This window comes from Rattus norvegicus, chromosome 4, assembly GCF_021556685.1.
Source record: "Rattus norvegicus strain SHRSP/BbbUtx chromosome 4, alternate assembly SHRSP_T2T, whole genome shotgun sequence".
Taxonomy (NCBI): domain Eukaryota; kingdom Metazoa; phylum Chordata; class Mammalia; order Rodentia; family Muridae; genus Rattus; species Rattus norvegicus.
The window spans coordinates 60,650,530-60,673,201 of record NC_141537.1 but is presented as its reverse complement, the minus strand read 5'-3'; the positions used below and the strand labels follow the sequence as shown (position 1 = coordinate 60,673,201).

Genomic DNA, 22,672 nt, shown 5'->3' with positions numbered 1-22,672 from the left:
CTGTTGGTTAGAGAAGGAGAAAAGCTAATGAAATTCTCCCATGGTGCAACATGTGTATTACAAAATTTAAAATTCAAAGCCTTACAACACCTAAAAATAGGTAAATAGAACTGGGTATGATGAAATGCACCTCTAGTCCCTGCTAGTTGGGAATCAGGAAGATTGCTTGAGTCTAGGAGTTCAAGGTTAGGCAGGAAAATACAGTGAGACCCCCATCTCAAAAACACTCTGAGGACCACCACCAATAATTGGTAAAGACAAGGTAATAGTGACATAAATCAATGCCCTATTTTATGATAATGTGAATCTATTAAGAATCCTATACAGTCTTTGTGTATCTTAATCATTTATTTCATATAATTAAACTACAAACATCCGTGTTATACATATTTAATTCCTTGACCAAATTAAGTCTAACAAAAATATCAATTATATTTTAAAAAATACGTTTTGCTTCAGAACTGAGAAGGCAAGCACAAATGAAGTGAAGACAGTAAGTCCCTCAACTCATTTTAGGTCACCAGGCAGAGCTGGCTGATGTCATCTAGAGATGAATGGGGTGTTTGTTTCGTTGCTTCTAGGGGCCTGGACCTGGAGCAGCTTCTTCACAGGAAGCCTGTGCTCTGCATATACTTGTATGTTCTATCTCAGACATGTGGATCTGTAAACAGATGAGCTAACGGCACAGGATTATTGGTTTTTTGGGGGGTGAGGAGTCAAAATGTTTACTATCCAGCCATTCTTAATATTTCTTTGCATTATCTTAAGGTATTTCATCTAATTAAAAAAAATGGGATTGCAAACTCAGTTCCCTCACAATAATTTCTGCACTTATAAAAGTCCTTTCCCAAGTTACATGTGGAATCCCAGCCGTTGGGTGGCTGAGACAGGAGGATTGCTTTGAGTTCAAGTTCGAGGCCAGCCAGGACAACATAAAAAGATTTTCTCTAAGAGAGAGAGAGAGAGAGAGAGAGAGAGAGAGAGAGAGAGAGAGAGAGAGAGAGAGAGAGGAAGAAGGAGGAGGAGAAGGAGGAGGAGAAAAGAAAAAGGAAGGAAGGAAGGAAGGAAGGAAGGAAGGAAGGAAGGAAGGAAGGAAGGGGTGGTAAGTATAAGGAAGAAGGAGGAAGGGAAGGAGGAAAATTCACACAACTGGGGGATATTTTTCCTCTAGTATTTGGTTAAGCTTATATCATTTACAGAAAAGTTCACATAGCAGGGTAGCGTCAGACTCAAGAGAAAGCTTTTCCCAGTTTCCCTCTTTTACACACAGGTTGGACAACTCTCCTTCTTGCCCACATGTACCCTTCTACACACAACACACACACACACACACACACACACACACACACACACACACACACACGTACACACAACCGGCAAGCAAAGCAGTAGATGTCAATGCACACCCTTTAGAGTTTACATGGTGTCTATTTACCAGGGAGGGAAACAGGATGGAGAGACAGGAGCTAAAGGTGAGAAGAGAGAGGCAGGTCAGGCCCACATGGGATGAATTGTTCTAGAAGCATAGACTGTTCTCTATAACCCCACTCACGAGCACTATCTGTTTTACTCAACTTGGCTAGTAGTGGTGTTAATGGACTGAATTCTCATTTCTCCTCGAGATCATGATGAGTAGTATGTGAAAATGATGCTAGTTTTTGTTTTTTATTTTTGAGATAGGCTCGTGCTATGTAACCCAGCCTTAAACTCAAAATCCTCCTGGCTCTACTTCCCAAATGCCAGGATCCCAGGTATACATTATTGTACCAGTTTTTACTTTGTTCTTGAGTATGTAAGTGTGTGATCTTATGTTTTGTGGGACACATACATGCTCCTGTGCACAGAAGCCCAAGGATGTCACGGATACCAGGAGCCTTGACTGTGCTCCATTTATTGACAAAGGTTCTCCCCATTGAACTCAGAGTCCATCAATATGTCTTGTCTAGCTAGCCAGCCTGTTGTGGGAATCCCTTCTCTCTGCCTGCCTGGAATCTGGAATTAGGGGCAGGCTATTATGCCTACCTGGCACTTAAATGGTTGCTGTGGATTGACTTCTAGTCTTTATGCTTGCTTGGCACATCTTTTCCCTGTTGAGCATCTTCTCAGCCCCATACCTAGCTGTTTGTTTGTTTGTTTGTTTGTTTGTTTGTTTGGAGTACTGGGTATATAAACCAGGGCCTCTTGACAAAGTAAATTGGATTAATCTCCAATCCCCAAATTGTTAGAAAACACATCTAAGGATTATTGTTTTCCATGAAAAATGTCTTCGTAAGGCAGACCTACATGTGTCAGACCAGGCAGGGTCAGAGTCATCTGCATCCCTGCCTTCTCTTAACACACAGGGGCAACACACCTTCCTTGTATGTGGAAGAGGGGGCAGGAAGGCCATTTAACTGATGAGAAAGACTACAGAAGGAAGGAATATGGAGCCAAAGGAATCAGGAATCTCTTCCCATGTGGTTTGGAAAAATCCTTCATTTGTTTTCCTATCATCAAGCAAGAAAACTCAGCTCTGTCCATTAAGAATCTCACCCATCAGCTAGGTGAGGGGGTGAATGCCTTAAATCAGCAGAGGCAGAGGAGAGGAGGCAGAGGAGTCAGGGGAAGAAGCAGAGGAGGTGGGGGAGGCAGAGGAGGTGAAGGAGACAGAACCAGAGGAGTCATGGGCAGAGGCAGAGGCAGAGGCAGAGGTGAGGAGGCAGAGGCAGAGGTGAGGAGGCAGAGGCAGAGGTGAGGAGGCAGAGGTGGAGGCAGAAAGATTTCTGTGTATTTAAGGCCATCTTGGTCTACCCAGTAACTTCTAGGCCAACCAGGAATACACAGAGACCCTATCTCAAAGCTTTTTTCCATCTGTCGCTCTACAACAGACACCTTGGGATGGTGTGACAGGAAGTGTGGACTGATGGGGAAACTGAGGACTAAATGTCCTCACAGTGCCTGGAGGAGGAGGGAAGTGAAAAGCAGCAAGCACCTCCTGCTGTCACATAGATAGATACATACATGATGCATATATGTGTATATGTCATGTGCATATTGACATATGTTATACATATATTTCTGTATACTTCAAATAGCATTCCTGGTTACAGGATCATATCAGGAGTTAAGTGTGTCTTACTAAGTGTCACTCGACATCGGGGCTCTCTGATATGCCCTTCTTTGTTCGTAATCAAGAAGGAAGCTACCTCACCTAGAATTCATCCCCTGAGAATGAGTCACCATGCCTAAGGGTCAGTCACATAGAGTACTGCCCCTAAGTCACCATGCCTAAGGGTCAGTCACATAGAGTATTGCCCCCTGAGTCACCAAGCCTAAGGGTCAGTCACATAGAGTACTGCCCCCTAAGTCACCAAGCCTAAGGGTCAATCACATAGAGTACTGCCCTTAAGTCACCATGCCTAAGGGTCAGTCATATAGAGTACTGCCCCTAAGTCACCATGCCTAAGGATCAGTCACATGGAGTACTGACCACTAAGTCACCATGCCTAAAGGTCAGTCACATAGAGTACTGACCCCTCACATAGGATACTCTTGTCTGCCAGATATTTACCATCCCAAGGGAGCCAGATTTTTGTTCCATTGTGTCTGTTGAACAAACACATCTGTGTATATGTACAAAACACAATGTATACAGTGTAATGTGCTATAATTACAAGCAAATGCTTAAGAAAGTGATTTGTCAGTCGATCTAAGACGAGAAGAAATGATACATTATGGACTGCCATTCTTTAAAAATCAAGTCGTCATTATTCAACTTTAAAAAAAATCGACTCAATCTTTTCTCATATACCGGGGATGGGGATGGAATGCTCTCTCTTACATTTCGATCTTTCATCAGAGATGTCAAATGATACATAGGATTTATAGTGAGACTAACATTGAGGATCAGGGATAGGCAGCTATTCCCCACTGCATCTGACAGCACTACAGCTTTTTAGTTTGCTGACAGGTACAGCAATGGGCTTCACGCTGTAGGAGATGCCGCCATGGACTGCCATGTGATACAAGACGGGTATGTTTACTTCTTACTATCTCATTTGCTGGGACTTCAGGATTCCTGCTAATGAATGACTGTTTGTGCATCCAGATTCTCATCCCTGACAAACCTTCCATGGCTCATCCTTGTTCCTGGTCAGAGACAAAGGACTTAGGCTCCTGTGTCTGGTACTCAGTTCCTCTTCGGCTCCAACCTACCAAACTGCTGTATCTTTTCTCTGTTGGTCCCTCCTCTCTGTCACTCACTACTCCATACACACACCCTGGGCACTGCCGCCTGGAAGCACATTCTCCAGCTGTTCTACCCTGATAGAGCCCCTTCCTTTACAAGTCTTAACTATTTTATAAGATAACCCTTTTAAATTATAATAAATTAGGAATGAATGCATCCTCTTTGGAAATAGGTTCAAGCAACACAAGTGTGTGTGTGTGTGTGTGTGTGTGTGTGTGTGTGTGTGTGTGTGTACATAGAGGAACGATTGAAGGTTAAAAAAATCTGAAAGTCAATTCTAGACCTTTCTTCTCTACCACCAACTACCAACTGCGTGTGAGGGGCGCGCGTGTGTGTCACACACACACACACACACACACACACAAATATCCACACAGTCATGTGCACATCTGCTGTGGTTTCAATGTTTTCACCAAAGTCTGAGGATTAGAACCTTTAGTCCAATGTGACAGTGTTGAGAGAGAGACTCAGAAGAAGAATTTGGGTCCTAACCCTCTGAGTGGGTCAGTGTCCTTCTCCCAGGAGTCAGCGAGTTCTCAGGCCGGTGGGCTCACTTTCATCAGTCAGTTGTCAGAAAATCAAGTTTGGCTTTCTTAGCTTTTGCTCCTCCCATCCTATTGCTCTCTCAAGCACCATGTGAGACACCACAAGGTCCTGTGTTCTTGGCTTTCCCAGCTCCAAGAACTGTGACCCAATATATGTGTATGCTGTACGTACATTTCTGTATTGTTTGAACCTTTTCTTTTCAAGCTACCTAGTCTGTGGCATTCCATTCCAGCAACAGGCAAGCGGTGAAGGCATCCATCCTCACAAATCAGTAAGCAGCCTTCAGGCTCTCTTTGTCTGATGCACACATATATTATATACATATTACATAAATATTCACGTATAATAATATATTATATAAAGTAACACACATGCTTAGTTTTGTTTGGTTTTAGGCAACAAAACTGTATATGCATGCAGTACTCCATAGAGCATCCTCTTCCTCAGGTTCTTTCTCAAATTTCCCATCTGCCTGGAAGCCTCCTTCCACCTCATCCCCTTGCCTTCCATTTCAAACACTTGTACCCATGGCTGTCTGTTGGTTTCTGAGTCATCTCTGTATGTTCTTGAGCTGCTTGATTTTTATTTAATGTGGGGGTGTCTTATAACCGGAATGCAAGATCTTTGAGGGCAGAGATGTTATTTTGTTCTTCCGTGGTGTTTAGAATTCATTGCGCACAAACCAGGTATTTGATATGATTTTAGTGAACAACCAAAGTTCAGGTTCCTGTTTCCTGATCTAAGGCAGGAAAACTCGGCTCAAATGTAGAGAGGTTCAAGTGAGCAGAGGCAAAGTGCTTGGCCTTTCCAGGGGCTTGCCTGAAACCCTTAAGCCTGTTCTTCGTGGTGGGCGAAGTCCTACAGACCAAACAGCACAGCAGCCCCCAGGAAAGTCAGAGACCCACATGCTAAGTTTTCCTCTGACCTCTCAGACCAAGGACAGCTCCTCAGGCTAAGCTCTCAGCCAGGTCACCCGGGAAGGTTTTACTGGCTCTCCTGGAAGGAAGTTCATACTTTGCAGAAAAACACACTGCCCTAGACCTTTCTTAGGTTCCTAAAATTCCACCTTTCATAGAACCAATTCTCCAGTGGAATTAGTCGTTGCCTAACAACAACCGCAGCAATTCAAACTGCCTTTCATCTTTCCTTTCACAAAGAGGAGGGCTGAACTTGCCGCTTCTGTAGAAAATGTCACTCTCCCTGTGTGACAGAAAGGAAGGAACCTCCAACGAAACAGACTTGGTGTTTGCTTCGATAGTGTTTCTTGACTAGTTTCTTAATCTGGGCACGCCTGTTTCTTTCCCTTCCCTCTGTGTATGTGTGTGGAGATGGTGGGCCAGACTTCACCAAGTAGACTAGTTCGTCTGGCCCAAGAGCTTAACAGCACCTCCTATCTCCACCTCCCAGTGCTGGGATTACAACTGCATATCACTATGCTCTTGGGTTAAGCCCATGGATTCTTGGGCTTAAACTCAGGGTTATGCAAGAACTTTGTCATAGCCATATCCTTAACCCTATGTCTCCATCTTTTAGACTAGCTTCAGTTTTGAGTGTAATTTACTTGCATCTGAGCATGCACAGTATATAGCAAAGCCTGGATCACCAGAAGCTGTCAAAAAAGCTGTTTGTTAATGAGGAAGGTCGTGTTCTGGTTGCTTATACCTGTGCCAGGAACTAAGATGGTTTTCTGCCTAGCCTTTCAGCCACAGGAGGCAAAAAGAACACTGGCGAGCTGTTGGACTGGTGGACATTATGAACGATGTTTTCTGAGAAACTCTATTCAATTCCTGTTACAACCGATTTATTTCAGATCTTTATTAAACTTCGTTGCTTGAAATAAATGGCTTGTTATATGGAAAATCTCTTTTTGTTAGTGATTTCCTCTGAAAGAGTATTAGTCATAACTTGTGGGAACATTCCTTTTGATAACGTACATGTCTCCTATTAATAGAATCAATTCTTAAAGTCCAAATAACCATTTTTAAAGACCTGACTTAGTATTTAACAACTAAGGATTTTATTTCATTTAAAAAAATTATTTTTTTGACCCAGAGGAGAAACTCTAAATCCCCCAAAGGAGATCATTAATCAAAGCAGATGAAATTAAGTCTAGTTTGTCAGCGAGTGCTTGGGATAATACAGATAACAAACAGAGTTAAAATACTTAAGAGTATTTTATTGCTGGCTCAACCTGCAAAAGTGCTTGAGACTCAAACCCTATCCCTGGAATCCATTTTTAAATGTGGTGATGCACATCTGTAATCCAGCACTCCTACACTGAGGGGGAAGACAGAAGGAAATCACCAATCGCCCTCAAGAGCCAGACAGGTTGGTAGCAGAGGGGTGGCACTGCAGTAAGGCAAGAGGCAAGAGCAAACGGTCCAAAGCTGTCCTGCTTCTATTCATAGACCATGGTTTGTGAGCACCCACGCGCTCACACACATGTTGCTTTGGAGAAAGAACCCTGTCCATTCCATGGTCTCTTCAGTGGTTGAGACCCTAGATATCCCGTCAAGATCTGAAGCAGCGAGAAGTTAGTTGGGGTACATAGACAGACACTTGGCCTTGCCATCAATTGTCTGTGAGTTTTAGGGTGACTTACATCTTTGCTCATCTGGGCAATGTCTATAAAATAAGTTAACCCAGTCAACCTTAATAGCTGATGACTGTCTACCAAGGTAGCAAGCTAAGTGTACAGGCCTGGAGGTCAGAGACATGAGGGTTTAAGTTTCACTTTCATGGCTTCCTGTGTAAGTGAATTTAGGTGAATTGCTTAACCTCTCTAATCCTCCCAACGTGTAACCTTTATTTCTCTGGTTAGTAAGGGTAAAAAGAAGTAATACAGGCCAAGTGTTTACCTGGGGCTCAGTGAATAATCGTTCGGTTTGTTTCCTCTTTCTTTCTCTCTTTCTTTCCTCCTTCCTTCCTTCCTTCCTTCCTTTCTTTCTTTCTCTCTTCCTTTCTTTCCTTCTTTCTCAAATCATTTTAGGCTGGAAACACCAATCTTGTTACTACCCAGCCTATGCCCCTTGCAATGTACTCCATAAATCTGTTTTGTTCCTAATAAAATAAAAACAGGTCTGGGTGCTCAGTTGGTAGTGTGCCTGCCTAGCATGTACAAACCCCTGGGTTTCATTATTTCCAGCACTGTGTAAATCGGCATGATGGTACACGCTGCGGTCCCAGGGTTTGAGAAAGAAGCAGGAGAACCAGAAGTTCAAGGTCATCCTCAGCCATATGGCAAGTTCAAGGACAGTCTGGGCTACAGGAGACATCTCCATCTCAAGAAATAAAACCACCGAAGTTCTCTAGTCATGCTAAAACAGAGTGTTTTGTCTACTAACATGCACTGCTCAAGCCAGCCAAGGGGGAGCCTCTCTCAATGCGGGTAGGAGAAGCTACAATGAGAACAAATTAAGAGTTATTTAAGTGGGGACTTAGCTTATGTGTTAAGGTACAGGGAGTAAGTTGCTTGCTTTTCACCTTCATTGCCCAGTGGTGGTGACCTTCAGGGTAAGAAGCCTCCAGGAAGAGAAAGAGGAAGCAGTCTGAAGTGAAGGGATACTGAGCGTTTGGGTGCTAATGATCTGTAAGGCCAGCCACCTAACACCACTGACCACTGATGCTATAGACAGGGCCTTTTTAAATGACTGGCTTTAAAAGAACTCTAGTACCTTTCTGTATTTAGGGTAGAACTGAAATACGGAAAATGCAATATTTAGGAAGAACCATAGCCAACTAGTCACACATTTAATACCAACATTTGGGTTAAATTTTCTTCATCACGTGTCTTAGTTACTTTTCTACTGTTGTGATGAGACATCATGATCAAGGTAACTGATAAAAGGAAACATTTTGATTAGTTTAGTTCATTGCCCACCATGGTGGGGAACACAGCAGCAAGCAGGCAGCCATGATCCTGAAACATCAATCATGAGGCAGAGAGAGCTAACGGGGAAACCTTGAAGCCCACCCCAATGACACACCTCTTCCAAAATGCCAACGCTTCCTGATCCTTCCTCCCGGTTCAGCAGCGGAGTATCAAGCACCCCATACATGAGCCTACAGGGACCATTCTCAGTCCACCATCACACTGTGAATGCATCTGTGCATGTGTGTACACACGTGTAACATACCTGTCTCTGGTTCGGTTCTTCAAGCACCAACAACCTATTGTTTTGGAGACGGAGCCTCTCACTGGGTTAGAGGTCACCAGTTAGGCTTGAGTACCTGGACAGCAAGTTCTAGGGATCTTCCTGTCTGTGTCCCCAACACTGGAATTGTAAGCACATGCCACCGCATGGTGCTTTATTTATGGGACTTCTGGAGCTCGCACCCTGATCCCCATACTTTACTGACTAAGCAATCTCCCCAGCTTTCTTCATCTTTTTTAATGCATATTTAAGAACAACCATACAACCTTTTGTATGCATATTTTTATATACAAATATTTTTGTATATTTAAGAATATCTACATAGCTGCGGATGCCATTTTGTAAATGTAGCATTGTTAGGGAAGCAATTTTCTAGCTGTTAGACAGCCTTTGTAACAGTCCTTTTTGGTTCTTTTTTTTTTTTTTTTTCGGAGCTGGGGGCCGAACCCAGGGCCTTGCGCTTCTAGGCAAGCGCTCTACCACTGAGCTAAATCCCCAACCCTGTAACAGTCCTTTTAATAGGCAAATAATATATCAGTAGTAAAGGAAGACTAATTCATTTTATTTCACTATCTCATGTTGTTTGACATCTCAAACCTCTCCAAATTCATGACCTTATAACATCATACCAGTACACATGTTCCTGCATATTTTTTCCATATCTGAGACTATCTTCTTAGAACTGACTTTTTCTAAAACATAGAAAGTTGAAGGACATGAACATTTTATAGTTCTTCATATTTGCTGCCAAATTGCTTTTCAAATTGTTTATCAACTCCAGTTCCAAGGCTGGTGCCTCAGAGCAGCAACCCCCGCTGCACTCTTGAAAGTACTAGATTGTTTCATTTTATATGTACATATTTATGTATGTATGTGTGTGTATATATATATATATATATTACAACTTCAATTTCCAGACTGTGATAATAAACTTTAAGTGTGTCCACTTGTAGGCAAGTGAGGGAGGCAAAAACAGCAAGAGAGCCAGCACTATTGTTTTGTAGATGAATGGGAAGGGTTTTCCAAAAAGGGGCAGGAGGTACTTAACTGTGCATTCTGACACATACCTGTAATCCCTCCTATAAGGGAAGCTGAGGCAGGAGGATCACAAGTTCTAGGAAAGCATGGGCAACGTAGGGAGGCCTTGTCTCAAGGTTTAAAACGATTTTAAAAAGAAACAAATAAAAAATAGAAGACTGAGTATATACTGTAGCCAAGACCCAGGGTTCAACACCCCAAATTGCAAAATAATAATAATAATAATAAGAAGAAGAAGAAGAAGAAGAAGAAGAAGAAGAAGAAGAAGAAGAAGAAGAAGAATGAGGAGGAGGAGGAGGAGGAGAAGGAGGGAGGAGAAGGAAGGAAGGAAGAAGGAGGAGGGGAGGAGGAAGAGGAGAAGGAGGAGGAGGGGGAAGAGGAGAAGGAGGAGGAGGGGGAGGAGGAGGAGGAAGAGGAGGAGGAGGAGAAGGAGGAGGGGGAGGAGGAGAAGGAAGAGGAGGAGGAGGAGGAGAAGGAGGAGGGGGAGGAGGAGAAGGAGGAAGAGGAGGAGGAGAAGGAGGAGGAGGAGGAGGAGACTGAGAGCTGACCGGAGGAAAGAAAAGGTTCTGAGAACTGAAGAGAGATGGGTTCAAGTAAAGCAACAGCACTGGCACCCTAAGCAGATGCTTGGTGCAGAACCAGTGTCATCAAGGCCCACCCAAGGATGGAGGGAAAGGGTCTGCTGGGACATGGAAGGCTTGATAAAACACTGTAAAGATTGCTCTGAGCAGAGCAAGTCGAGAAGAAGACACTGTCAAGCTCAGGTAGCAGGCTGAAGTCAGAACTGGTTCGTGTTTATACAGTTCTGTTACTCAGCCTATTAGAAACAGACTAGCCACATTCACCCCAATGTCAGCTTCTTCCCGGGAGGCTTCCCACATTCTCAGCATCTCTGTCCTCCCTGACTTGCTGGAGCTCAGACCCTTCTGCAATCTCACACCAGTGGCTGTCAGCACCTGTCAATGCTCCCATGGCTTCTCTCCGACATTTTCTCTGTCCCACAGTCTTTCCCCTCCCAACCAAGCCACCTGGGGCTGCCAAGCCACTGTCCTCCACAGGTTGGTCCCTCTCAGGGCAAGTCTTAGTTTATATTTTATTGCAGTGATAAGACACTGACCAAAACTAACTAGGGGAAGAAAGGGTTTATTTTAGCTTAAAGCTCACAGCTCATCCTCCAGAGACTACAGAGTGAGAACTCAAGTCAAGAACGGAAGCAGAGCCCATGGAGGACTCGTGTAAGGCTGATTTCATATACACTCCAGAACTGCCTGTCTAGGGGTGACAACCCTGGTAATGGGCTGGGTCTTCCCATATCAATCACTGATGGAGAAAATGACTCCACAGACTGCCCTAAAGGCCAGTCTAAGAGAGGCATTTTTCTCAATTCAGGTTCTCTCTTTTCAGACATCTGTAGCTTATGCCAAGTTCCAAAAAAACAGGGGGGAAAAAAAAAGAATCCAAACCAGGGCTGTTCTCATCTCTGCTGTTTCCTTGTTCTCCACCACCAGGAAGGTCCAGCTTCTTCCAAATGAAATCCGAGCCTTACCACAAATCTAATCTACTGGTCAAAACTCACTACCCATTATTATCCAGAAGCACGCTGCCTTCCTGTCGAACAAGTTTCCCGAACCAGCTCTGCACTCTCATATCATACAGCTTCGCCTTCATTATCTCTCCTCCCTTGTACCTTCTGTGCGGAGCCAAGCAGCCCCAGCCGCACCCTGCCCGTGCGCGTGGCCAGGACCACCCCAAGCATCTCCTTCTCAGAGCCGTCCCAGGCTGGCAGGCTAGCGTTGTGCCAACTTACCGCCTCACTCACTAATTCCTTTCATCTCCCACGTCTGTCTGGTGCCACACTAAGCTGCAAATGTGCTTTCTTCCCTTCTCAATGACATTATAACCGGAAGTGGGATCCCTCTAGAAAAACTCCACGCTTTAGAATGCTGGGAGAAAGATGCTCCCCACACGTAGACATTCTGGCTTATGCTTCACATTTTGTATAAATTGTGACATGGCTGTGAGCAAGGTCTAGGCAGGCTGAGAATGCCTCTCTTCCCAGCTGTTACTGAACCTGTACATAAGTTCATTTTCCCACTTATCTAGAAATTGTGGGGTTTTTTTAAAGGCAGATGGGCGCTCAGACTCGTAGCCAATATGGTGGTGGTGGAGGGAGGCGGGGCTCCAGTAAAACTCTTTAGAAGGGTTACTTTAAAAAAACAAAACAAAACAACAACAACAAAAACCAAAAAACAAAAAAACTTTGTAGCTTTAGCAAGCCCTATTTCCAAACCCTTGAACACAGTAGGTGTCCAGCCAGTGTTGGTGGATCTCCGGTTCATCAGGGTTTTGTTGCTAAGTCATTAGAGCCTGAACTCAAGTAATTTGATTCCCGGCTCTGCACACCTTTCCCCACAGCCTTCTTTCTTTCTTTCTGACTTCTTGTTCTGGTCCACTGTCAGCTGAGCTGCATCTGAAAGAGCTGCAGGATTTTAAGTCAGAATGACTAGGCAAAAAGAAATATAATTAAATGAACCAAAGGCTGGAATTTATTTTCCATGTAGCAATTGAAGCCAATGTGAATATCTGACTAAGGATTTGAATTGAATTAAAACTTAAACAGTGAACAACAACAGCCAGTACCCCTCTCCCTGAAACCTTTTAGCTTCTCAGAGTTGGGTGTTGAGCTTTACAGCCATTAAATTGACATGTTTCTTGGTATAAGTCCAAGGAAGTAAAGAGAAGAAATAAGTATGTTTTGAGTTTTCCTTCTCTTTTTAATAGCTCCTAGTAATGCTTCTTGTCCCTAAGACTATGACTTGGGAACGAGGTTCTGTGGTCAAGTCTCATTCCCAATTACCCTAGACTTTCCCTGACTTCCAAACTAGGACAACGCAACTGAAGGGCCAGTGTGCTCTAGGCTGGGCTTTCTGTTTGAAACCGAAAATTAAGTAAGTAAATTACACTCACAAAACAAGTCACATGCAAGTTCGTATAAAATGAGAATTTTAAAAAAGTGAAGTTGCCGCATTTAAAAACTGGTAACAGCTAGCCTCAGTGAAGGAGCTAGGAGGAGACTTCAGGAGTGCACACTGAGAGGCATGCAGGCCCCTGGGGAAGAGGAAGGTTTGGCTGACAGTGAACCTGTACGCGTGGGGACCCGATGAAGGGAGTGGGCGTGGCGTGGGGTGGGTGGGCGTGGATAGGTGCCTCCTCTCACAATCTCTCAGTGTGTCCACTGTAACTGAGGAGAGGAGGAATCCTGTCCCTCCGGGTTGTTCATGAATTTAAATGAAAGCCATAGAGGTAGGGTGGGTGGGAGGGTGAAGTAGGGGTGTAGATTCTCCTCACTTTCATACATCTCCCTAAGAACACCCCAGCAAAAGCAAATGACAAGAACGGTGATAAAATGGAAGTTCAGAAGCCATTTCCTAACTCCTTTCCTGGGTGAGGGACTTCAAGCTTTATAAATAGTTTGTATTTACGGAACTTCCCTATAATAATTCCTCAGTGCGTCCCTGCAGAATGGGACCATTTTTTTTTTTTCATTCTTTCTGAAGAGACACGGAGACAGTATTTTGTCATAGCAAAGGATCGTAGCTGCTTCTGTGGGACAGGTTTGCGTTTCTGGACTGGGGGTCAGGGTAGGGGAAGAGGGTATAGAATATTGAGACTTGGAGACAGATTTGTACTTAAGCCCCAGCTGTGTGATCACAGGCAATTTACTTAAGCTCTCTAAGCCTCAACTTCCTCGCCAATAATGGAGAAATGATAATGCCGTCCAGCTGATCAAATTACTGTGAGGAATAATCTAGAACAAGGGCTGTCCAATACAAATAGGGCATAAGCCACAACTGGAGCCATATGTATGATTTAAAATTTTCAAGTAGCTGATTTAGAAAAGTAGAAGAGAGCAAACAGGTGTAGCTAATTTTCATACTACAGTTTACTTAGCACGCACACAGTATTAAGGTATTTTAAACTCTGAGTCTTTGAAGATGACCTCAGACTTCTGATCCTCCTGCCTCTACTCTCCAAGTACTGGCATCACCGGCGTGCACCAGTATGCCTGTTCTATGTGGTGCTGAGGAATGGGCCCAGGGCTTTACACACGCTAGGCAAGCACTCTACTAACTGAGTGTCCTTCCAGCCCTAGACAGCCTCTCTTCACTCCTGTACCACGTTTCAAGCTCTTGATGACCAGATAAGATTGATGGAGAGTGAGCTAGGGAAAAGCCATGAGGCATCTGGTTTTGTACTAGGTACATAAAGAACACACAAATAAGCATTGATATTGGTCTCAGGGAACTCCATAATCTCAGAGCTTCTGTAGACTGTCCACAATGGGTCTGGGAAATCCTTGGAAAGGCTGGCTCTTCAATTTTGGGCCCTCATTTACCTTAGAGGCAACCTCCTCCAGAACTGCCTGTCTAAGTGTGGCACCACCAGCAGTGGGCTGGGCCCTCCCAGATCACTCACTGATCAAGAAAATGCCCCACAAGAGCCAGCGATGTTCAGGGTACTGACTCATGAAGCCCTAAGGATGAGCCAACTCTTGGAGCCTACCACTTCATACAACAGGTTGATACTGGATATTTGGTCTTATATTTGCCTCTTTCCAAATAATGAGGTCCTAAAGTAATATACGCTGATCAAAGTTGGCTTGTTAAACTGTTTGTAATCCCAGTACTCAGGGAATGAATATATCAAGTTCAAGGCCAACCTGGGCTACATGAGACATTGTTGCAAAAAAAAAAAAAAAAACTATACAAGTTGAGCATAGAATTACAATACTAAGCAATTTTACTAAGTGTATATACTCAGAAGAATCATAAAATATGTAAACACACACAAAACACACCCACCCACAAGGTATACACTACCTATTGGTATGTACCCCAATACTGTCCACCATTCACAACAGACAAGAAGTTGTACAGCCAGACCAGCTGAGGAATAGGCCAGTCAATCGTGGTAGGCTCATACCGTGCATGGAACAGTGTTCAGCTGCAGGAAGGAATGAAGGATGACTGTGTGCTACATCATGAGTGGATCCTGAAAAGTGCGCTAAGTGAAAGAGGCCAGGCGCTGAGTTCAGACTGTGGGTCTCCAGTTACACGGGATCTTCACGGTACCCACACTCATAGTGACAGATGTTCTGGGGGTTTCTTTCTTGTGGGATAAGCGTTATGGAATTAGATCCTGGCAGTGGTGGCAGCACCGCGTGAACAAACTAAAAAACCAATGAATTGCTCAACCCAAAGGTTAACTTGTTGCTCACAGGAAGCAGAATCACACACTCGAGTACTGCCAGAGCCCTAGAATAGACAAGTATTTAAAAATAGAAGCGATTACTCATGACTCAAACATTATTTGATAAGATATCATCTTGAACTACAGCATACTTCATGGCAAACCTGTCCCGTTTCCCATAAACGAGAACTGTTTGAAAGTTTAGAATCAAGCGTTGACTATTATTGAGTAGGCACAAACTTAAAGACAAGGCACACGGAGATGCACAGATGTCCATATATGGGATGGGATAGAATTTCTTAACCTGGATACCTGCCGCTCCTCTGTTCACACTCTGCTGTGTTCCATGACCCCTGGCAATCATCCCCACATGTCTGTGTACCGCCTTGCCCTACAATGAGGCAGCAGGGGTAACAGTTGCTGAGCTGAAGACTCCGGAGGAAGACACCCAGGTTAAAGTCCAGATTTTACTAGTCTCTAGCTTTGTGTTTTCTGGCAACTTCTCTCCCTCTTCAGTGCTTCAGTTTCCCATTATAAGAAGGACTTTAGTCGAGCACTGGGAAAGCAGAGGCTGGTGGATCTCTGTGCTCAAGGCCAGCCTTGGTCTACAGAGAGAGTTCTAGGACAGCCAGGGCATTCCGCGCGCGCGCACACACACACACACACACTCGAGGGCTGCTGGGCAGTAGTGGTACCTGGTTTTAATCCCAGCACCCAGGAGGCAGAGGCAGTAGGAACTTTGAGTTTGAGGCCAGCCTGACCTACAGAGAGAGAGTTAGGACAAACACAGAGAGAGCCTGGCAGGCGCGGGGGAGGTCTGGTCTTGTGAAGACTGGGGTGGGGTCAAATGTAATCCTCTCAGATGAGTGCCTGGCATGAGAAGCACTTTTTATAAGGACAAGCCCCGCCTTCATACCCCATACTAGGGAGAACTTGCTTTCCTCAGAACTGTTTTCCAGCTCTTCCCTTGGTGTTTTGCCCAACTGTGATTTGTGACCCCGGTCTTCCTTCTTTCTGGTAGCACTTCCCAGAGTTCCCTGCGGCCACATGCTCCTGGCCCTTGCCCCTGGCCATCAGCCTCTACCAGGAGACAAGTATCTGAGTGACCTCTTTGCCTCTTTATCAAAAGAACCCAGGATGGTGCCTGAGATGGAGGACACAGGCCATGCTGTTTTCTGAGTGGGCGGATATAGGACCTGGAGAGTCAAATCGGAGACGGTCCCGTTTGTGCCGTCTATTATGGGAGGGACCTCAAGCTTATGACTTCTCCATGACGGCAGCGAGGGATGAAAGGGCATGAAGCGTACCTACTGTGAGGGGAGAGTTGGCCTTCACAGCAGGGACAGGCAAGGGCTCTGCAAAAGGCCTACTCGGAAACGGCTCTCAGGCACAGGCTGAAGGTATAGAGTGTGTACCGGTCAACAGGAACTCACTTTTATTTATTTCTGGTGCTGAAGGATGAAGCCATGGTCGGAGTCAGACTCGGTTAATGCTCTACTACGGAGTTACATCCCAGCCTGGACAAGAAATTTTAATAAGATCTTTCGTGTTGCGCAATCTGTGTCGGGAACTTACGGGTACAGCGAGGTACTTTTCCATGGCACAGGGCCTGTTTCCAGGCACAGTAAACAGACCGTCTATGGAAGGATGTCGCTTGCTTGTACGACTGCAGTCCAGATAATCAGGTGGCCACAGGGCTTGGGAGTCCTTGGGGCAGGACACAAAGGCGACAGATAATGGCTTTCCTAATTCTCTCATTTTCCACAGAGCCTTCTGGAGCCCTAATAAAGCCCCATAGACCAGCACACTGACTTCAAAGAGCTGTTGTATAAACCCGCCCTGCCTAGTCTGGAGGCTCTAACCGTCCTAGGGGGCTGCTCACCTCTCATCTACGTCTCCCACTTCTGCCTTGTAATAGGCCTTTGTGTAATGTTGACCGGAGAAAAACAACTGGTGACTCACCAGCCCCTTGGGAAATGTGTCACCCCTTCCAGGAGTTTCGCATTAAGAAAAGAGGTCAATATGGAGGAACAGAAGGACTAAGGCGAAGAGATGATGAGGACATTAATATCCCTGCTGATGATGACAAAGACCCTGTAGGTGACAGTTACAGGCTATTTACTGTGGGCCAGATATGCTAACAACCAACACCATTATCTTACATGCAACGCCAACCACCCTTTGAGGTAGATATAATCTTATCCACATTACAGATGAGGAATGAAAAAAGAATCAAACGTTCCACGAGGCAGACAAAGAGCTGAAAATATCTCTAAGATTCTAGATTTAAGTTGCATCATAGCACTCCAATGAATATGTTTTTAAAACCTTTGCACATGCGCTTACGTGCGTGCCTGCGTGTGCGTGTGTACGTATGTGGACGATGGGGGTGGTGCCAAGGCATACTTGTAGAGGACAGAGGATAAACTCAAGTATTAGCCCTCACCTTTTACCTTGTTTGTAAAAAGGTCCCTTGCTGTTTACCTCTGAATTTGTCCATCTGATTGGCTAACATGCTACTGGTAATTCTCCTGTTGCTACCGCCCATCTCACCATAAGAATGCTGGGAATTCAGACACACGTGACCGCATCCAGAATCGACAGGGACTCTGGGGGTTGAAATTCAAGTCCTCACATGTGTGTGGCCAGGGCTTTACCTCCTGAGCCATCTCCCCAGTTCTAATGAATAGATATTTAAGGAACATTGGTTCTGTAAGGAAAGGGGAGCAGAAAGCAGATGATCAGCAATGAGAAGACTTCCAGGGCAAGCCACAGAACCTCTCTGTACTGAGGATTTTGGTTTGAGCGCCATGAGACAAAGCCACGGGCTTTACACCAGCCACGGGCACAAACCGAAGGCCTTCCGAGGTTGTATGTTTGGATTGCTATAAACCCCAGTATTAGAAGTCCCATTCTTAATACCTAGCTTCCCAAAAGACACAAGTGTTCTTCCACCTGGGTTTCTACTGTGGTTACCGGTCCACTTTCTTTTAAGTTTTATTTTTTCTTTTCTTCTTTTAAGTTTTTAAAGAAAAAAATGACACCCTGGAATTTTGAGAGGAGACACCCTGAATTCCATTTCCCCAACGTTGATTTTCTTTGGAGTTTTGCTCATTCCGAGAAGCTGCGGAGAAAGAATACTGCGCTGAATCAGACTTGGGCTTTTGTCTCCAAGAGGCTGTCCGCCTTTAATAAAGTTACATAACTGCCCTTTGCCTTACTTTTCCCAAGTATAAAATGGAGGGGTGAAGCCAGATGAACTTTAAAAATCTCTCAACTCCAACAGGAGGTGATTCTGTCTCTCAGCTACTTTTCTGGGCTTTCACAACCCTTGTAGGGAAATGGAGGTATCAAGCAATGTTGATATGGGTCATTAACTCCTTATACTACATCCGGAGAAAACACTTCGCACACAGTGAGTCTGTAATGGAAAGGTTGTAATTAAAAACTTGAGAAATCCCCCAGGTAGCTACCAAAGTTACCAAGAGCTATACAAATTGGTACCTTACTACTTGCATGGTAGTTCCATATACAAGTGAAGTGTTATAAGTAATATATTAAATCTGATATGGTCCGTCTAATCTTCGTTGAACCGTCGTTCACAATGTAAACATGAGATTGTTCCATCAGGGGAAACTTCCCACACTGTATTTATAATTCTGTTAAGGTTTCTCTATAAGGAAAAGGACATACAAAGGAGGAGAGTGGACGTTCTAGCTAATGGATCCGATGAGCAGAGACAGGTCAGGGTACAAGTCTAAAAGCTACCTGCCAAGATGAACAGTAAGTCCTGCCTCTCTTCCATTCCCCCCCCACGGCATGTAACCTGGCGCGACCTTTCTGAAGGGCAATTTGACAATACTCATAGGAGCTTAAAAGTGTTCCTCCCATTGCGTTAGGACACTACTCTTAGAGAAATATGTACTAAGTCCATAGACAGGTCTGGAGATGTAGCTCAGTTGGTAGAATACGTGCCTAGCATGCACAAAGCCTTGGGTTCAATCCTTAGCATGGCATAAACCAGGTGTGGTAGCACACATCTATAATCCCGTGGCTATAGAAGTAGAGGCAGGAGGAACAGAAATTCGAAGTCATCATTGGCTATAAAGAAATACATAAGATGTTAGCCCGAAATACATAAGATGCTGTTCATGATAGTGATGGTGATGGTTGTGGTGATGATGGTGGTGATAATGGTGGTGGTGATGGTGGTGGTGATGGTGGTGGTGATAGTGGTGGTGGTGATGGTGGTGGTGATAGTGGTGGTGGTGATGGGTGGTGGTGATGGTGATGGTGATGATGATGGTGGTAGTGGTGGTGGTGATGGTGGTAGTGGTGGTGATAATGGTGTTGGTGGTGATGGTGGTGGTGGTGGTGGTGATGGTGGTGGTGACCGTGGAGGAGGTGGTGGTGGTGGTGATGGTGGTGGTAGTGATGGTGGTGGTGATAGTGGTGGTGATGATGGTAACGATGGTGGTGGTGGTGGTGGTGGTGGTGATATTACTTCCAGGCATCATTACATACATCTTTAAAGAACTGGGACTGGAGTCTTTAATTCCAGGACTCAGGAGGCATAGACAGAGTGAGAGGGATCTCTGTGAGTTCAAGGTCAATCTGGTTTGCATAGTGAGTTCCAGTATAGCCAGGATGACATGGTGAGACTCTGCCTCAAAAAGAATTAGAAACTGAACCTGGAGAGATGGCTCAGCACGTTGGAGCATTTGCCGTTCTTGCAAAGAGAAAACGTTCAGCTTCCTGAAAGGCATCCATGTTGTGTGGCTCACTGCTGCCTATAACTCCAGCCCCAGGGCAACTGACAATTCTCTTCCAGTCTCCATGGAAACCAGCGTGTGTGTGTGTGTGTGTGTGTGTGTGTTGTGTGTGTGTACACGTACACATATATGTATATTAAAAAATAAGGAAGACGGGGTTGGGGATTTAGCTCAGTGGTAGAGCGCTTGCCTAGGAAGCACAAGGCCCTGGGTTCGGTCCCCAGCTCCGAAAAAAAAGAACCCCCCCCAAAAAAAAGGAAGACAGTCAACGTGAACCTCTACCTCCACACATACAGACATATGAACACATACACTACACACATGAGAAAGAATCAGAAGCCATTTACACCACCAAGTGAAATAGTTAAGAGATCGATGATAAACACATACTAAATATGTGTATATATGGAAATATTCACAGTGTATGTACTTAATGAATATGTAGACTCTTTCCTAGATCAGAACTGGATCACCGTGTAGATGGCAGAGGTACTTGCTGCTAATGGCTTAGCATCTGGGTCTTGTCAATGAACAGAGGAGCTGGGATATCTCTCTCACAGACAAACGCATCACTGCTGTATCTCAGAAGCATCAATTAAAACCAGGGTTGTGAATTTTACCTAATTTTCTCTATGTTATAGTTATGTTACCTTTCCCATATTAGTCAAGATTCTCGAACTATAGTCAGGGAAAAGAAAGTTGGTCTCAACTCCAGATCTCAAAGAATTTCCTACCCCAGCTTCTTGAGTAGCTACAGATGTGTGCCTCCATGCCTGGCATCGCTCTGTTGTTTTACCTATAATTTGCCCTAGAAGTTATTCTATAATGTGTATATCTAAAGATCTCCTATTCCATTTATGGCTTTCATGAACTCCATTGTGTGGATATACCACATCCTGTTCAGCTATTCTTTCTAGTACCCCCCACCAAGGTCTCTCCCTCCCTCCCTTTCTGAGTTGTGTGTCTCTCTGTGTGTGCTCACATGCATGCATACTCCACACTCTCACACACGCAAAGCCAAAGAAACATTTGAACCGGTCTCAACCTGTGCACCTTCTTTGTGTCCTGATTCAAGATCAAATATTACTGAAATAACTGGCAATTGGAACAATGATTATTGCATACTTCTAAAGAACTACTCGCCCAAGTTCAATAATGATTATGTTTTATAAAGTCTCTACCCTTTAAAGATCTGGATTGTATTACTTATGGATAAAATGACACAGCACCTGGAGTTAGCTTCACAGTAACAGGAGTAGGGCTGGGAATTCATGTCAGGGTCAGAATGCTTGCCAGGTATGACCGAGGCCTTGGTTTTGTTCCCTGGCACCACAGATACAAAAATAATCAGGGAAGTAGAGGAGATTTTGACATGCTCGCCATTACCCTCTCTAGCAATGTTGGTTTATGTTCTTAAATTTTCTATAATAAAGTGTGAGCACACATATGTCATGAATATTGTCGAATGCATATCTGATATGTGCAGGTGAGTCTATTTGTGTGTGCGTTTGTGTGCGTGCGTGCGTGCGTGTGTGTGTGTGTGTGTGTGTGTATGTGTGTGTGTGTGTGTGTGTGTGTATTGTGGCTCACATTTTAGGATGTCTAGGTAGGAGGATTGCAGTGAAATCTAGGCCACCCTAGATTAGAGAGTGAGAACTTATTTTCCCCCGTAAGGAAACAATAAAAGAATGTTAATGGTGACAAAACGTGTGTCACGAAATTTTGAGGATTTGGTGATCATATTTTCTTGTCTTTTATTTCAACTGTATACTCAATATATATCTTATGATGCATGGTTTTCTTTATTTTCTTCCCCCTGTGGTGTTTGGAGGTTGGACCTAAAGATTTCATACAGGCTGAGCACACATGAGCCAACCCTCAACTCTGCACATATTCCTGATAATCACGAAAACTTTATTTTAAAAGATAGGTGCTTTAATTAACAATATCACTTATGCAGTTCAGCTGGAGTTCACTTCTGATGAAATGGTACAGTGACCTGGACTCTTTATATATGATGGAGCAGGGTAAGTCCCTCAGTATCTCAGTGTATATAGTTTTCTGTAGGTATAGATAACCATTTATGAAAATGTAGCTCTAATGTAAAGTTTGGGGTTAGTGACTCTGTCATTTGTTGTAACAGGATCATCTCAGAGGTACGGTCTGAGAGCAAACAGCTAGCTGGGTTTTTTTTCCTCCTTCTTATATAACACAAAAACGACAGATCCGTTTGGCACCTACCTTTCTCCTCCAAAGCCTCCCCTACACTGGAATCCTGCTCCTCAGATTTCAGTCAGATAGCTGACAGAGGAGGAAAGGTTTCTTAGCGAAAGTTCATGCGTTTTACTCCTACACTGGATTCTGACAGCTTGGGAGAGTCTTCCCTTCAGACCTCAGGGGGAAGGCCTCTCTTTCCTGTTATCCATCCGATACCCAGTGAGGGCAAGCTGTTATCACACTGAATCACATTAAGAAACACAGGCAAGCACAGGAGAAGTGATGAAATCAGAGGCTGTTAATGGATATTTTTAGTGTGTTGGTAATCCACAGCAGACCACATTGTTAGTCACTTGATAAGGCCATTAAAAAAAAAATCAGTCCTCTAAGATCAATAAAAAATGTAAAACCAGATAACTTTACAAAAACAAACCCATTTTGTAATTATACGTATAGTTGCATCTTCT

The 22,672-nt window shown here is 44.2% G+C and overlaps 1 protein-coding gene and 1 long non-coding RNA gene across 6 annotated transcripts in view; both read right to left on the bottom strand.

Annotated features, from left to right (window-relative positions):
- Window positions 1–22,672, bottom strand: part of Mkln1 (muskelin 1) — a 311,316-nt gene that overhangs the window by 253,582 nt on the left and 35,062 nt on the right.
- Vamp5l (vesicle-associated membrane protein 5 like) overlaps window positions 1–22,672 on the bottom strand; it is a 174,337-nt gene that overhangs the window by 116,603 nt on the left and 35,062 nt on the right.